Below are 14240 nucleotides of genomic sequence, written 5' to 3'. Positions count from 1 at the left end.
ACTGAATTCAAACCTCTGCTGCCTTGTAGCTATACCTAAACATGGGAAAGTTTTCGTCCGTCAACCTTAAGGGAAAATAAGGAGCCGGCGATCCTTGAGCAATTTGCAGCACACAACACTACACCCTGTCAGAGCTTACGATACAGCTGATCTCAAACTGTATACTGTTTGCAAAGAATTACATAAGAAGCTTTTATAACTCGTACTCCGATGTGCCCTTGAACTGTATTTTTGCTTAAAGTATTCGTTTAATAATATCGTCGGTTTGTGTAGGTTTGTGTAAAACAAGTTTTTAAGAATACGTCAACGGTTGATAAAATCAATGTTTTATCTATAGTGTTTTCCATAATTGGCTATAAGTTGAGAGAATTTGTAGGACGCTCACAAACAACCATCTTCTCTATATGATGTTGAAGATATCTTGTGGGTCTATTCTGAACTTTATCTTTTAGAATTCGAAAATTTTTCAAACCTTTTACTTTTTATCATGGCGGATGCGTCTCAAATGATCCTACAGAGTAATTAGTTTCATATCCCCATAAAAAGGTACTTAGGCAACCGCTTATTTGACAAGGAAGGAATGAAGCCCAGTTTTAAATAATCAACGCAGTACAGTCTACATTTCTTTTTGTTAAACATTAGTTACATGTAGACAACATTAAGCTTTTTAAATAAGTATTGAAATTAAATACAACAATGATCGTTTGAATAGCAGGGTAAATATTTAAAGGATTAACTAAGTTACAAATCATATATTAGTGTAGGAAATAATTACATTAATGGGATTGAAAATTAAAGTCACGACCTGCTTAAATGAAATCCATTATCATAGACCCCCTTGGACATCTCATAGACCCCGAATTAATTTTTTCACTTTCGTAGACCCCTTGGAAGTCTTTGTAGACCCCTGGGGGTCTATATAGACCACTTTTGGAATCACTGATGTAGGCCCTAAAAAGATGAAGCCTACTAGTAGCACTGTCTACATTCTACATTTTATTTTCGGAAAATGTGTTTGGTTAAAAGAGTATTACATTGTAATGTCTGTGAAAGACTTTTTGTTTAAACACGACGCTCGGAGGGCCTTTTATAAAAAAAAAAATAATAACATAATAAGGATATTATAAAACCTTTAACAACTTGATATGTGCCATAGTGACTTCGATCAGGCATTTCGGTGGCCCTACCGGCCCATTTGGGTACCGGCCCACCAGGCATTTGCCCAAATGCCCATAAAGCCAGTCCGCCTCTGATGATAATAGATCTAGTAGTAGGCTATAGCCTACTATTAAATTACTAGTAACTCTAGTTTAGTTATTATACTAGTTATAGAGCCTGAGCTAGCCAGGAAAACCAGTGACTTGGCAGAATTTAAGTCATTGGTTAATATGCATGACTAAATGCATGACGCGTAGGACGTAATCATCTTCTTTTTTGAAGTAACGTCTGTATTATATAAGATAAGATAAGAATAGATCTAGATAAGATATCTAGATTCTAGACAATCTAGAATTCTAGATCTAGTCTATCATATTATAAAAGTTATAGAATCTTTGACAAAATTTATTACCATATCATAAAGTAAAGAAAATAGTTTGTTGCCAAAGGCAAGCAAATAAATATTGACTAGATAATAAGATTAAGATGGTATGACTCACTATGAGATCTATAATAGTTGGATGACACTGGAAACGAGATGACACAGATAGAACTAGATAAATAGGAGCGCACCGTTTGAATGCGCCACACGTGACTGAGCTCTGTTCACTTGACCACGACAGTGACCCATCATATGATCATAGGCATCTGTGCCAAAACTTGATTTGATTAGATCTAAATGATGACCGGATGCGAGGCGTGAAATAGCTTGTTACATCCGGAACTAGATAGACCTACACGGTACACACTTTGACGTTTAGTTGCTATGAAACTATAGATCGCTTAAATTACTCTGACCCGTGACCCCTCAATACACATACACACAATCTACTAACCAGTGGTCGCCAAACTCGTCATCCAAAAGAGAGATATATAAACAATACAAAATTGAAGTTTGATCAGAGTTAGCAGCCCTGAAGACATTTTTATTGCAATAATTAGGTTTAAAAGTACAATCTCGCGCCAACCGCTACCTTTGTCTTAGGTTGGGGGGGGGCCTAAAACTTAGTATTATACCAGGGCCGGATTTATCTAGCCTATAGGCAACACATGTTAGGATTAGGGTTAGCCGTCCATAACCCTCAAAAGCTACGGTCTGCGGGCTTTTTCTGTGCACGACCTAAAAATTTGGAACTCACTTCCCATTGATCTCAGACAACCTGCTTCGGTACACTACATTCAAGAAGAACATTAAGACTTATCTGTTTAAAACTTTTTTAGATTAGTTTGTCATTTTATGTTTGTAATGTTATCACAGCGCATTGAGCCTACATTTTTTGTTTGTTAATTAACAGCGCTTTATAAATAAAATTATTATTATTATATAGAGCCCCAAAACATATTTAGCAATCACATAATCAGGACTTGGCCGGCTAGGGTATAATTTGTGTTGTTTTATTCTCTGCGCACTACGCGGCACAAATGCCCATAAAGCCAGTCCGCCTCTGATGATAATAATTATTAATAGATCTAGTAGTAGGCTATAGCCTACTATTAAATTACTAGTAACTCTAGTTTAGTTATTATACTAGTTATAGAGCCTGAGCTAGCCAGGAAAACCAGTGACTTGGCAGAATTTAAGTCATTGGTTAATATGCATGACTAAATGCATGACGCGTAGGACGTAATCATCTTCTTTTTTGAAGTAACGTCTGTATTATATAAGATAAGATAAGAATAGATCTAGATAAGATATCTAGATTCTAGACAATCTAGAATTCTAGATCTAGTCTATCATATTATAAAAGTTATAGAATCTTTGACAAAATTTATTACCATATCATAAAGTAAAGAAAATAGTTTGTTGCCAAAGGCAAGCAAATAAATATTGACTAGATAATAAGATTAAGATGGTATGACTCACTATGAGATCTATAATAGTTGGATGACACTGGAAACGAGATGACACAGATAGAACTAGATAAATAGGAGCGCACCGTTTGAATGCGCCACACGTGACTGAGCTCTGTTCACTTGACCACGACAGTGACCCATCATATGATCATAGGCATCTGTGCCAAAACTTGATTTGATTAGATCTAAATGATGACCGGATGCGAGGCGTGAAATAGCTTGTTACATCCGGAACTAGATAGACCTACACGGTACACACTTTGACGTTTAGTTGCTATGAAACTATAGATCGCTTAAATTACTCTGACCCGTGACCCCTCAATACACATACACACAATCTACTAACCAGTGGTCGCCAAACTCGTCATCCAAAAGAGAGATATATAAACAATACAAAATTGAAGTTTGATCAGAGTTAGCAGCCCTGAAGACATTTTTATTGCAATAATTAGGTTTAAAAGTACAATCTCGCGCCAACCGCTACCTTTGTCTTAGGTTGGGGGGGGGCCTAAAACTTAGTATTATACCAGGGCCGGATTTATCTAGCCTATAGGCAACACATGTTAGGATTAGGGTTAGCCGTCCATAACCCTCAAAAGCTACGGTCTGCGGGCTTTTTCTGTGCACGACCTAAAAATTTGGAACTCACTTCCCATTGATCTCAGACAACCTGCTTCGGTACACTACATTCAAGAAGAACATTAAGACTTATCTGTTTAAAACTTTTTTAGATTAGTTTGTCATTTTATGTTTGTAATGTTATCACAGCGCATTGAGCCTACATTTTTTGTTTGTTAATTAACAGCGCTTTATAAATAAAATTATTATTATTATATAGAGCCCCAAAACATATTTAGCAATCACATAATCAGGACTTGGCCGGCTAGGGTATAATTTGTGTTGTTTTATTCTCTGCGCACTACGCGGCACAAATGCCCATAAAGCCAGTCCGCCTCTGATGATAATAATTATTAATAGATCTAGTAGTAGGCTATAGCCTACTATTAAATTACTAGTAACTCTAGTTTAGTTATTATACTAGTTATAGAGCCTGAGCTAGCCAGGAAAACCAGTGACTTGGCAGAATTTAAGTCATTGGTTAATATGCATGACTAAATGCATGACGCGTAGGACGTAATCATCTTCTTTTTTGAAGTAACGTCTGTATTATATAAGATAAGATAAGAATAGATCTAGATAAGATATCTAGATTCTAGACAATCTAGAATTCTAGATCTAGTCTATCATATTATAAAAGTTATAGAATCTTTGACAAAATTTATTACCATATCATAAAGTAAAGAAAATAGTTTGTTGCCAAAGGCAAGCAAATAAATATTGACTAGATAATAAGATTAAGATGGTATGACTCACTATGAGATCTATAATAGTTGGATGACACTGGAAACGAGATGACACAGATAGAACTAGATAAATAGGAGCGCACCGTTTGAATGCGCCACACGTGACTGAGCTCTGTTCACTTGACCACGACAGTGACCCATCATATGATCATAGGCATCTGTGCCAAAACTTGATTTGATTAGATCTAAATGATGACCGGATGCGAGGCGTGAAATAGCTTGTTACATCCGGAACTAGATAGACCTACACGGTACACACTTTGACGTTTAGTTGCTATGAAACTATAGATCGCTTAAATTACTCTGACCCGTGACCCCTCAATACACATACACACAATCTACTAACCAGTGGTCGCCAAACTCGTCATCCAAAAGAGAGATATATAAACAATACAAAATTGAAGTTTGATCAGAGTTAGCAGCCCTGAAGACATTTTTATTGCAATAATTAGGTTTAAAAGTACAATCTCGCGCCAACCGCTACCTTTGTCTTAGGTTGGGGGGGGGGCCTAAAACTTAGTATTATACCAGGGCCGGATTTATCTAGCCTATAGGCAACACATGTTAGGATTAGGGTTAGCCGTCCATAACCCTCAAAAGCTACGGTCTGCGGGCTTTTTCTGTGCACGACCTAAAAATTTGGAACTCACTTCCCATTGATCTCAGACAACCTGCTTCGGTACACTACATTCAAGAAGAACATTAAGACTTATCTGTTTAAAACTTTTTTAGATTAGTTTGTCATTTTATGTTTGTAATGTTATCACAGCGCATTGAGCCTACATTTTTTGTTTGTTAATTAACAGCGCTTTATAAATAAAATTATTATTATTATATAGAGCCCCAAAACATATTTAGCAATCACATAATCAGGACTTGGCCGGCTAGGGTTTAATTTGTGTTGTTTTATTCTCTGCGCACTACGCGGCACAAATGCCCATAAAGCCAGTCCGCCTCTGATGATAATAATTATTAATAGATCTAGTAGTAGGCTATAGCCTACTATTAAATTACTAGTAACTCTAGTTTAGTTATTATACTAGTTATAGAGCCTGAGCTAGCCAGGAAAACCAGTGACTTGGCAGAATTTAAGTCATTGGTTAATATGCATGACTAAATGCATGACGCGTAGGACGTAATCATCTTCTTTTTTGAAGTAACGTCTGTATTATATAAGATAAGATAAGAATAGATCTAGATAAGATATCTAGATTCTAGACAATCTAGAATTCTAGATCTAGTCTATCATATTATAAAAGTTATAGAATCTTTGACAAAATTTATTACCATATCATAAAGTAAAGAAAATAGTTTGTTGCCAAAGGCAAGCAAATAAATATTGACTAGATAATAAGATTAAGATGGTATGACTCACTATGAGATCTATAATAGTTGGATGACACTGGAAACGAGATGACACAGATAGAACTAGATAAATAGGAGCGCACCGTTTGAATGCGCCACACGTGACTGAGCTCTGTTCACTTGACCACGACAGTGACCCATCATATGATCATAGGCATCTGTGCCAAAACTTGATTTGATTAGATCTAAATGATGACCGGATGCGAGGCGTGAAATAGCTTGTTACATCCGGAACTAGATAGACCTACACGGTACACACTTTGACGTTTAGTTGCTATGAAACTATAGATCGCTTAAATTACTCTGACCCGTGACCCCTCAATACACATACACACAATCTACTAACCAGTGGTCGCCAAACTCGTCATCCAAAAGAGAGATATATAAACAATACAAAATTGAAGTTTGATCAGAGTTAGCAGCCCTGAAGACATTTTTATTGCAATAATTAGGTTTAAAAGTACAATCTCGCGCCAACCGCTACCTTTGTCTTAGGTTGGGGGGGGGGGCCTAAAACTTAGTATTATACCAGGGCCGGATTTATCTAGCCTATAGGCAACACATGTTAGGATTAGGGTTAGCCGTCCATAACCCTCAAAAGCTACGGTCTGCGGGCTTTTTCTGTGCACGACCTAAAAATTTGGAACTCACTTCCCATTGATCTCAGACAACCTGCTTCGGTACACTACATTCAAGAAGAACATTAAGACTTATCTGTTTAAAACTTTTTTAGATTAGTTTGTCATTTTATGTTTGTAATGTTATCACAGCGCATTGAGCCTACATTTTTTGTTTGTTAATTAACAGCGCTTTATAAATAAAATTATTATTATTATATAGAGCCCCAAAACATATTTAGCAATCACATAATCAGGACTTGGCCGGCTAGGGTTTAATTTGTGTTGTTTTATTCTCTGCGCACTACGCGGCACATCAGAGCAACAGTGTCTCTTTGCCTATGTGCTGTTGTCAAAGACTGTGTTTACGTCATCTCTTAGCGTCCTTGGCTACCGATGGACGATTGTTCAGCATGGCACAGAGGCTGTTTGTGGTATTGTACCTGTAATTTGTTGTCCCTTTCAACTAGGAACGAGATCTACCTTTAAGGTGTGAGCTAATGATTCGACCAGGTTCAATATTTTGCTGAGTGATTCGCTAGACTTGCCAAGGTGTGTTGAATTTATGTTGGCCGTGTAGATTGGAAGTTGTGTGAAGAGATAATAATAAATGTAGCTTTTATATAGTGCTACCTTCATGCTTGTAAACACAACCCTACTCGAGTCGGGTGTCGAACCTCGAGCCCCCTTCATAGGTAGCCAAGCCAAGATAACTTCAAGCGTACTTAGCCTCTCGACCACGCTTCCCAGATGTGACGACATATTCAATGATTAAATCGCAAAGTGTTGCGTAATAACATGACTTATGTCACTCAATTATTCTAAAATGTTTTACATGTTTCGGATGTTCCTTCAGAGTAGAAGATAATTTACTTCCTAGTCCAAACCTTAGCCAGGAAGACGGGAGCGGGCGGGGTTTGAACACGGGACCATCGAGAAGTGCGAACGACAGTCCAGCGCGCATACCGCACGACCAGGCAGCCATCCTCGTAAATAATCCCCCATCGTAAATTATCATTCCATCAAATATTGACTATGTTCGTTATCTGTGCACAGTGAATAGTGAATACTCATAAAGATTTTTAAAAAATTATATTTCTCTCTCTCCCCCCCCCCACTCCCTCTCTTGGGCGTAACAAAGATCCCCCCCCCCCGGCGCTATAAAGTTCAAATGAGGCGCCATTTTGATCGAGCTGACAGAGAAAAACAACTGCCAAAAAAAGAACACATTTGATTAGAGTAGCACAATGATCAAAATCACTCAGAAGGCTAAAAAGTAAAGTAGCAATAATACATAACACTAGCTGTACCATAATTTACAAACACGAAAGGTCACCCGTCGTCATCGAGAAGTACATAGAAGTCTAACTTATACAGCGCTGGTTGTTAGTGTCTATGTGTTCCGTGTGTGAATGGTGTTCGTATTTGCATCTATATTGTTAATGTTACAGTAGTTGCTCTTCATTTGTGTCTGTGGGAAAAAAAAGAGGGCGCGGGTCAACCTACGAAATAGAGACGGAGGTCGGTCTGCACGACTGGTTTAAAGTCCCCGAGATTGTGGGCGCCTAGCTGGATCTCAGAGTTCAAGGTCAGGTCTAAACTTGTATCAACTGCATGTTATAATAAATGGATAAAATAACTAATACAACAAAAGAAATCTTTTTTTAAAACTGAATATGCCTAACTACTCAATGGTTGCCAACATGCGTTCTCTCGAAAAAGTGTAGGTGCCTTAACAAAATCCTGCCCCGGGGCCTACACATATTTTAAATCCGGCCCTGTCTATTTCAATAGCCGACGCTTAACGATAGTGCCATGTGGCCAGCACAGCGACCAACCTCCCCACCAGGTACCCATTAGTAGCATTAGAGTAGTGTAGACACAGGCGTCATAATTATCACGAACTTAAAAATACCAGTCTTTAGAAATTCTTGCTGAGAACCCTTGGAAGCCAAGTGCTTCACCACACAGGTACTTATCCCCCCTTGGAGTTTTTAGAGCGGATAAAACAAAATGGAGTTGGGGGTGGTAGCTCATAGCGCACCCACCCACGTTCCCCTGTGTCCACCAACTGACATTTATACTGTTAGTAAGTGTCCAGTTCGGTTGACTCATCGAACAGCTCCGTGTTAGTCTCACATTTCGTCCCGCGCCACAGACATCTGCCAGTCTACCATCACAATAGTCTATGGCAGGGGTTCTCAACCTGTGGGTCGCGACCCCCTCCTTGGGGGGTCGATCGACGATTTGCCAGGGGGTCGCCTAAGACCATCGAAAATAGGGATTGTTATTGTCTACTCTTTTATTGCTGTATGTGTGTGTTGGAGTGGGAGATTGTAAAAAGGGGTCGCCGAGCATAGAAGATTGAGAACCGCTGGTTTATGACGTAATCTTCTCTGCTTGAGATTTTTTTTTCTGGTTGCGCTACATCGAAGAAGGCGCAAGTCACGGAGAATTCATAAGGCTGTCTTTCCCGAGCGGGTCCTTCGCGATCAGTGCAGAAGTCGGCTCAGTGCAAAACATCGTGATTTAATATAGACCACGGCGACTCGTGCCAATAAGTCCCACAAGGCAAGATAAAACCTTGGACATGTGTTATAGCAACATAAAAATGGCCTACACATCTCGATCGTTATTTCCCCTCGAAGAGTCGGACCACACTTACACCCGTGTACAAACCGGTTTTAAAAACAACAAAACCCGAAGTACAGTCCATCCAGTCATGGTCTGACGACGCTGTTTTACAGCCACAAAGTTGTCTGGAGCAAACAGATTAGGACATGTTTGTAAACAACTGCCCAGACAGATGAACTTACGACAACTGTTAATTCGTACATCCAGTTCTGTGGAAACTATAATTATACAAAGAAAAAAAATTAAAACATTCAGTAATAATAGACCCTGGATGACTAACATAAAAAAAAAAACATTCTGTCATCGAGAATTCATAGAAGTCTATTTATAAAGGGATGGTTATGAGTGTGTATGTGTTTTTCGTGTGTGAATGTTGTTCGTATGTGCATCTATATTGTTATTGTACAGGAGTTACGCTGAGGGTGTCAATTGTAGTCAAACTGAATTTCCATTTGATTGGATCAATAAAGTTATCTTACATATTATAAACGTTACTTCAAAAAGGAAAATAATTACGTCATATCACGTGTCAATCTAGTACCAAGTGTCTGCAGTCAACCCCGCAACGTGTCATACAGACCAAAAGTATCTCCGTGCTTCAACACAGCCATCGCGTGTGTCCATTAGCGCACGAGTTTCTCGTCAAAATAATGCCAACATTGGCAAGACTGCACTGGGTCGGAAATAAGGAAATTAATTCAAGTCATTATAATAGGTTAATGAATGCCTGCTGACCACAAGTCCTCAGTACTTGCAAAGTCCTTTCTTCAGAGAACAGTACCAGGAAAAAGAAGAGGCAGACAGAGAAAGCGATTAGAAAACAACTTCAAAGAATGGAAGGGGCCTGTCTTTGAAAGAGATTCTATTCAAAGCAAAGGATAGGCAGGGATGGAGGAAGACGGTTGAGCGATCATGAGTGGTGCCCCAACGGGCTAACAGACCAAGGGATAGGTGGAAGTCAATAATGGCGCCACGACAAATGGTACAGAGACAGCTGGTTCAATGACAACCGAGTTAATTTTCGAATCCCCACGGCCTTAAGTGGCGCCTTGGTAGAAATGTTAGCGGAAGCAGATAGGCGAACAGCGGGTAGTGAGCCTCGCTTCTGTCCGTTTTTTTGTATCGTTGTTATTTGGGGGGGGGGGGGTATTTTTTTTTTGGTGTTTTTTTTTATGTTTTTGTTATGATATTTTTTTCAGTGTTTTCCAGTGCCTAAAGAGCCCCGCCACAAAGAGAATCTTTGGTCAACTTCAGCCCCATTGTACAAATATTCGTGCCCCTAATGCTATCTTCATTTTTTTTTAAATACAGTTTTGTAGAAACAAAGGGAGGATACTAGAATCAAAGCATACCAAACGACGAGAGAGAGAGAGGAAGAGAAACACAAAGAGAGAAAGAAAAAATTAGAGACGTCGACATTGTGTGGATGTGTATGTGTTTGTGTGTAGAGTTATTCTCCTTGGTAAGAAAGCTCCTATTGTTGTGTGTGTTACGTGTGTTATTAAAGAGTGTGCATGTACCCAGCGTCTAGTGTTAGCGCGGCACCTTCGACACGGAGGTCACAGTTAGCGTCGCAGGTATAGAACATCTTAATCGACCACCGGCGGACAATGGTTATGCTTGCCCTGGGTGTAGTAAAATAAGTAGGTCACGGCTGGGACTGCATAGCCACAAGAAATGTTGCATTCCTCATTAATCTTCGGACTCCAAAACAAGCCTTATTATTATTAGTAGCAGTAAAGCTAACATGAGAGGGAAAGAGAAAAATATAGAGAGGAAAACAGAAAAAATGAGAGAGAGAAAGAGAGATTGGAGCCCCGATGATACTCGACGAGAGGGAGAGAGAGAAAGAAAGAGATAAAAAGATAGACTTGTTGACATTGTATTTATGTGTATGTGTTTGTATGAAGAGTTAGTCCCCATGGTAAGAAAGTTCGTACTGTGTTGTGTGTAGCCTGTGTTTTAGAGAGTGTGTTATGAAAGAGTCTGGTGTAGGCTATCCAGCATGTAGTGTTCTTAAGTGCTTTATTAGGCTAATGAGTGTATCATTATTTTAAAGAAAGAGAGGGAAAGAGAAAAATAGAGAGAGAAAGAGAAAGAGAGAAAAAGAGAGAAAGAGATTGGAGCCCCACCACAAAGAGAATCTTTCGTCATCTTCAGCCCATCCTACAAATATTCGTGCCCCTAATGACACTCGCACAGGCCCCGTCCAATGCTAACGCCGTCTCTGAAGACTGCCCACCTTTTTGAAATAAATTACCATGTTTTAATTACTTTTTTTTAAAGATTAGAAGTTGTAATACCATCTTCCAATAGAACTAGACCGTTGCAATAGGACGAATCATAAAGATAGAAAGTGTCCATTGTGTACACCAAAAATAGGTGTTTCTTTTCATTACCTGCTGGGGTGTAAGGATTTTAAACAACACAGACTAAGGTTGGTAAAAAAAGAAAATATTATTCCAGGTCCAATGTTGAAAAATTAGCTGAACTGTTAAATTCTAAATCTGTTAAAAAAATAAAAAAAAAAACTTAAAAAAAAAATATTGGTTTATTCATAAAGTTAATTCTGCCTTTTTCAGAAGCAAAATCCTACTATAGAATGTTATATTGTTATTTTAATATATACGTTTATTAAATTATTGACATCATTATTCTCATATTGTGTGTTGCTATGTCTATGGCTTAGAATGTAATTTGGTTCTAGATGACAATTTCACTGTTTCGCGGTTTGCGCGCTGGACTGTCGTTCGGATTTATCGACGGTCGAGGGTTCAAACCCTGCCCGCTCCCATCCCCCGTCGTCCTGCGGGAGGTTTGGACTAGGAAGTAAACTATCTTCAACTCTGAAGGAACATCCGAAACATGTAAAACAAAACATTTTACAAACATTGTGAATCACGTGATCTGATAGTTGCGGTATTGTTGTTCATTATTACTGTTGTAATTATAATTTAAATTACCGATTTCATTATTACTAGTCGACCGGCGGCGTAGCATACGCCGATATTTTGCAGGGCCGAGCTTAAGCCACTGCAACCTATGTGACCAAGGTGGGACACGCACTTTTATAGGACCCGCGCTAATTTTAGGTGTATACATTATTAAATTAAACCATTTTATAACTTATAACAGATTTCTCGCGGCCTCCTGTCGATTTAACAGGAGGTCCTGGAAATATTCTGAAATTGCAAAATATACCTACGAAAAAGTCCTGGAAATATCCTGAAATTATTAAAATCTTTTGAAAACGTATACAAATCTCATGTAATATATAGACGAATATTGTCATTTTGGGGTGTCATTCAATATGAAAAAAGCCAATCCTACGCACGATAAAAAAAACGGCATTATGCAATACCCGCTATTGTGGAATCTAGTGAAATAAGCTTCTCGCGCCTCAAACTAATGAAGAATTACTTGAGATCAACAATTCTCTTAGATAGGTTGAAACATTTGGTAATTCTTGCTATTGAGCGTGATCTATGTAGGAAATAGAATTTTTATGATAGACTGTATATGACTTCGCTACACGCAAGGCTCGTAAAGTAATTCTGTACGTAGTAAAGAATGAATAAAAATGCAAAGACGAATTTATTTTCTAATACAAACTCTTAATTTTCACTTACTATCCGTATCCCTACCCAAACTTGGCCCCGCGAAATCCGTTTCGCATAGGGCTCTACACTTGTTAAGTCCCTCCCCCTCTCTTTTTTTTTTTTTGCCTCTAGACTCTAGGATAACTCCCTCCGTCCGACTTGCAAAAATAAAAGAGTGATCTTGCCATGGTGTCCAAACTCTTGAGCGTGCTCCGTGTCGCCTCGATAGTTACTACAGAGTAGATTACTCCCTCCCCCCCCACACCTTTTTTTTTAACGTGAGGTAGAAATAAAAAAAAAGTGATATTTCAACGGTCCGGCTCTGCTATTTTGTGACAACGTGTTAACCCCCCCCCTCTTGTTTTCTCGTGGAATATCCGCAGAAATAAGAGAGTGATCTTTCCTTTACTTTTAAACTGTTGAGGAAAGAGGAGAATTATATATATATATATATATAGATAGATAGATAGATTACTTTTCATTTATCTTAATCTTGATCATGTGTATATTGAAGTTTTTATTTTAATTGACTGCTTCAGTAGCACTTGTGCTTAGCGACGAAACAAATCACATTATTAAATTGTTTAAAAAAAGTAATTTATTATTGTAGTAATGCCAATGCAATGTTTCTTTTTTTAATAAGAAAAAGAAATGTAATATACATATATCTATGATTTCCCCCCCCCCCCCCCAAAAGGATTGTAGTAGCAAAGGGAGGATACTAGGATCAATCCACAATTCGTGGATTATTTACCCTGTCTATTTACAGTGTTTAACTAATCTCCATCGTTAGAAGATCAGCATGTTTAAGAGAGTCTCAATTTTAGAATAATTTTGTTTCAAATCATGTTGCTATTGATGTCTAGATGACACATTGTACAGTAACTGTTAATAATTATTGTTTAAATAAAAAAAAAATTCAGAAATTTTATAAATGTCATGCATTCTAAAGAGAAAAATAATTAGGCAGTACGAGGATCGAACCCACACGCTGTAGCATGACGCTATAATAACTTAGTTAACCAGCCATACTACTAAAAAGTAAAAAGTAGTTACCCTTTCAGACCATGCGGTTTATAGGGAAGATGATGTTCAGGTCATCTATATCTTAAGCCAACGGTTTACAAGAGTGTCATGTGGCCAGCAAAACGATCTGCCTCTACTTCCCTCAACTAAAGTCATTAGAGTTGGGTGGACTCTGAATGCAGAACTAGAGGGAAGGATCCTAGCAATGGAATTGAGATGCTACTAAAAGATCCTAGGTATCACATACAAAGACCTCATCACAAATGAAGAGATTAGAGACAGGATTAGCACTGCGAATGGACCCCACGATAACTTGCTAACTACTTTCAATAAAACGCAAACTAAAACTCTATGGCCATATCACAATATCCTCAGGGCTTGTAAATGCCTTCCTTCAGGGAAAAGTACCAGGTAAAAAAAAAAGAAGAAACAGATGGAGAAAGAAGAAGGCAACATCAAAGAATGGACGTGCTTGTCATTGAAAGAGATTTTATCCAAGGCAAAAACAGAGACGATCTATTGGTCTAAACTGGGTCAAAGGTTGTGAGGAAGCAGGTCAAGGTTGAGGTCTTCTATAACGATTGGATTAACTACCCACTTTTAGACTTTGTGGTCTACATGGC

The sequence above is a fragment of the Biomphalaria glabrata genome, chromosome 11 (genome assembly GCF_947242115.1).
Source record: "Biomphalaria glabrata chromosome 11, xgBioGlab47.1, whole genome shotgun sequence".
NCBI classification, from domain to species: domain Eukaryota; kingdom Metazoa; phylum Mollusca; class Gastropoda; family Planorbidae; genus Biomphalaria; species Biomphalaria glabrata.
Note: the sequence above shows the minus strand (reverse complement) of the source record.